The sequence below is a fragment of the Primulina eburnea genome, chromosome 17, assembly GCF_022965805.1.
Source record: "Primulina eburnea isolate SZY01 chromosome 17, ASM2296580v1, whole genome shotgun sequence".
In the NCBI taxonomy this organism is placed as follows: domain Eukaryota; kingdom Viridiplantae; phylum Streptophyta; class Magnoliopsida; order Lamiales; family Gesneriaceae; genus Primulina; species Primulina eburnea.
In genome coordinates this window covers 24475488-24480246 of record NC_133117.1, presented here as the reverse complement: position 1 = coordinate 24480246, position 4759 = coordinate 24475488, and the positions used below count along the sequence as shown (strand labels likewise).

At 35.5% G+C, this 4759-nt stretch overlaps 1 long non-coding RNA gene across 1 annotated transcript; it reads right to left on the bottom strand.

The window, feature by feature from the left end:
* Positions 1–253: 253 nt before the first annotated feature.
* On the bottom strand, positions 254–1260 carry LOC140818829 (uncharacterized). The gene is made up of 3 exons (XR_012115071.1): positions 1093–1260; positions 879–994; positions 254–761 (listed from the first exon to the last, which is right to left on the bottom strand). It is a non-coding gene; the product is annotated as an uncharacterized lncRNA (long non-coding RNA).
* Positions 1261–4759: the final 3499 nt, after the last annotated feature.

The window sequence follows — 4759 nt, the reverse complement described above, 5'->3', positions numbered from 1 at the left end:
ATGACACACAACGATAATAATAAAACATCATTATGCATCGCAAAAATTAGATTACTCTACTTCTTAAACCTAGTTAACAATACAACAAATTCCATCAAAATGTACGACATTTGCTCGGTAGGAATAAGATATAGTTTATGCATGATATAAGAACCTAGCCGAAAAGAAAATACAACAAATTCCATTACATCAATGATCAAATCACAATAATGTGACTCACTGTCAAGTAACTCATGCAATGAATATAGAATGAAAACTTCATTTCCTTTATAGAAATATTCATCATGAACATAGAAATTATCATATTCATCCATGCTCTCTTAAAAGAACTAACAATCTTGCAAATAGAACATTCCAAATTAACTATCCATGCAATCATTTAACACATCAAAAGATTTAATTCTAATGCACACGAGTCATTACTACTACTAAGTTTCGTTAATTTGGCAACTTGTGAGAAATCAAAATCAATAACATTTGAACTTAACGCATACAATGTCTCAATTACTCTCACCTTCATGAAATTTGGAGAAAATTTAAATGAAAGTCATATCTATAAAATATCGCATTTACTAAACTTACTCCAAAATCTTGGAAACAATACAACATATAATTAAGGTAAGGAAACAAAACTTACCTCATAGTTGTGTTGTCAACTACTCTTACCTCAACTTGATTGCTTTCGAAATATGCAAATCAACACATGGCATTCCTCCATCACCGACACTCGTGTGCTTTCTCATCATGACATCTCCATAATCCTGCAAAGAAAAATTAATAATGTTCTAGATTGAACTGACTATATCATCACAATGAGAATAAAAACTCTTTGCACAAAGGTATTTGAATGGGTTTGTACAAAATCAATTCTTTCTCACCCTCACTTTTTGGACCATCAATTTATCTTTCTTTGGCTTCATTTTCTTTTTCGTATTTTTTCTTTCTATGCCCACCTCAATCTTTCTTTTGGCCATTTAACATTTCTTTCCAATCACTGCAATAAATTTCAATTGATCATCAAGAACTACCTTTGGATTCAATTGAACAAGAGATATATATTTTTTCTCAACACATTCATAAACCAAAGTTTACCACGTCTACTCTCCACCTCCATAGCATATACAGTAGAAACGTCTTCACCATCTAATGATTTACTATCCATTGTATATCGTTCAACGACATTCGAATCATCAACTAGTAGAATATCATAATCATCAACTCCCTCAACCACAACCTCAATTTCAAACTCAAGCTCAAGCTCAACTTCAAATTTTGATTTACAAAAACGAAGAATTCTTTGCAGAAACCAAGCCCAAGTATAGAATTAAACCAAAGAAGACTTAAAGGAGAGGACAAGTTTTGTAATGAACCGAATATTTGTTTTGAATGAAGTATTAATTAAGACATAATTAATGATTTGTTAATTAAGTATTATTAAGGAATTGATAATTCGGGTTTAAGTTGTTGGTATCCACCGAATTTTAAATGGATAACCCAACCTACTTCGGATTACATTATCTCGAGAAATCCAACTAGACAAATGAGATTCTGACACGTGGCAGATAAGATTGGTTCGGATTTTCTGAAATTGTGCGGATGCAGCCTATAAATGGAAGCCGATTCTTTTGTTTCCTTCACCGCATTCTTTAGAGAGAGTTCTACTTGTACCATAGTTTCTAGTCAGTTTCTAGGGCACTTTGGTGTCGGGAAGTTTCCATAACTAGTGTCGACTCGAGGAGGGTCGGTGAACTGAGATCGAGACATCATTAGCGGGCTGACGACAGATGCAGGTATAATCCTAAATCCTTAGATAGTGATTTAAGGATCATTAGGGAGATCTTTGTAGCATGTTTGATCTGGTTTGTTAGTGATTTCATTATGTTGGTATTGTCTAGGTTCAGAGCTTTCTGTCAGATTGTTTTAGTGAGGTACGTGATGTACTGACTGAGATATCCAAGCGTAGTATACACACTTATATGCTGCATATTTATCTGTTGCATGATACATGTTTTACTGCTTTGGCATATTATGCATGACATATCATGTTGATCCTGATATCTTTTGAGATATACCTCGTTTGTTGGGGCCGCTCAGCCCTATTCTGTGTTGTGGACGATGGGGCATCGAGAGCTACAGTGTCCGACTGGACCAGCGGGCTCTGATGACCTGGACATTTCAGGTCCACGTCTTGATGATGAGTGTGGGAGCCAAAACATGCCTAGGGCAGATCAGAGACTACACACTCAGGCGCCTCTAGACTGAGCATGAGATTCTTGACTTGATCCTTGATATCTGAGCATATTGCATTTCGCATGCATCATATCAGTTTGTATACTCGTACATTCTCGTATTGGGCGATTGTCGCTCACGTCCTTGTTTTCATCTTGGGCACCCCATTCCACGGGGCAGGTCTTAGGTTGGACGGTTCGGACGACCAGGGCAGTGGCTAGAGCAGTTGGGTTTTCGGTGGTGATCCAGTGGAGGTTTTCTGTGGTTTATCGTTTTCACGTTTAGAATCATGTATTTGTTATGGTTGTATTAATGCTTAAGACTGCTGTTATTGTTTTGTTTTCATTTGGGTTGTAAGATGATTAAGTATTTGGTTTCCGCTGTTTAATTGTTGTTATTAAGTTTAATGTTGTATGTTTATTAGTCTGTTTAGTAGTGGCTCGGGTAAGGGCGCTACAAGTTTGATCTCCATGATCTTTTAGGAATAATCTTTAGAAATAAGCTACTGATTTTGTTTAAAAATTGTCATGAACAAGAGAATATTTATATCCGTGTGTAGCAATTGTGAAAAATTACCAATATTGTCCAGATAAAATGTTTGATTTTTTGATATAATCGGTATGATAATCATATATATTGCATTTTGTTATAATCGATATGCTAATTATATATTGATAGGATCGGTTATTGACTAAGGAGTGTTTAGAAGGGGGGTTAAATAAACACTTCTATGAATTTAAAAGTTCTTTGAAAAAGGTAGTTCAGTTTTATTACAAACTGAACTAAATATCCCGTCGGTCAATAACAATCAGTTAAACTAAATAAGCAGTTGCGGAAAATAAACTGATTGAAAGATAGAATATCTAACTGAAAATGAAAGGCTGCAGTAAAGACAACACAATATGTTTCTGGATGTTCGGAGATTTGAATAACTCCTACGTCACCCCTTCTATCTCAAGGATAGGATATTCACTAAAAGACTTTGATCGAGTACAACACTTGTACAGACCCACTTCAGTTAGGACTTATCTATTGCCTAAACTGAAACTCTTAGTATAATACAATGATCTCTGTAAGTAACTGAACTTTAGCACTTGTTGAATTATTAATATTACAGAGTGCTAGTTTGCTCAACTTGTAGCCTTGATTGCTACGAGTTAAGTCTAATAAGAGTGAGCTAAGATTTTGACAAAGTAATAGCAAGTTTGAAATTGATAGATCATTGTCCTGTTCAACTGCTCTTTAGTCATATTTATAGACTTGTCTTTCAACGGTAGCTTTCAATTTATGTATCCGTTGATTGCTTCTTCAATATTTCTTTGGGCAATGTTCTCTTCATTGATTGTGATACGGCGTCTTAAATGCAATAGCCGAAACACATTGTTCTATGCCGTAGTGATCGAGGTGGGACTTTCCATATTCAGTTGCTGATATGATCTTTCCCGAGATATCTTCAGTTGAGAGATTTTAATATTTTCGGCTGAATGTTTTAACTGATCAGTTCTCAACTGATCAGTCTGTCGAATAAGCTGCCGAATTTGCTTTCGCGTATTAGATGATTTAATCGATTGATTTATGTTTTTGTCAAACTCCAGAATTTAGTTTCCAACAATTTCCCCCTTTATGGTGTTTGACAAAACCAAGAGATTTAGCTCAGCTCTTTGTTGATAATAGATTACGCAACTGAATCATAGAATAACTGGGTTCCTTGTAGATAATATAAAGTCTGAGAAAATGATATCAGTTGATAATAATAATCTGATTAATTCTTCAACTAATTCTTCAGCACAACTGAATCATAAAATAACTGGACAAATGATACCAGTTGCTTCAGCTGCTTTCCCCCTTTTTGTCAAATACCTCCATTCTGTCTGAGAGTTTTCTAACATCGATGTATAGAAGTTTTACATCGGAGGAGATAATTGTGGCCATAGTGGTGAAAGAAGTCTGCAGTAATTCTATCTTCTTTGAAACGGAGGTTTCCAGTCGCCCAATTCTTTGACTGTTTACATCCTGATTTGTAGAGAAAGAGTTGATGAGTCCCTTCTTCATATCGGTTACAGTTTGGATAAGAGAGTCCATACTGGCTTGAAGTTTATTCATTTTCTCTAAGTTGGATGCATGTGAATGGTCCAGCTTTAGAGTGTGAGATAGTTGTGTGTTTTGAATTTTGGAGATGGTAGAGATCATTTGCTCCATATTATTCTGTAGATGCTGAACTTCTTCCAAGATAAGTGCAACATCTGAAGAAGATGAAGGAGGAGACTGATAAGATGTTCCTGGTTCTTTAGAGTTGTGCTCAAAAATGACCAAAGTTTGATCAGTTGAGACTGATTCAATAACATTTTGAACTGAAATATCTGTTTCAGTTATTTCTCCTTGAACTGGAATATCAGCAGTGATATCATCTAAATCCTGAGGTGGTGAAGAAGGGTTCTGTTCAGCAGATGATAAAAGCACTGAAGTTGGTGCCTCTACAGGATGATTGATTAAAGTGTCTGGCTCATTAGTGGGGTGAACCGGATCAGTA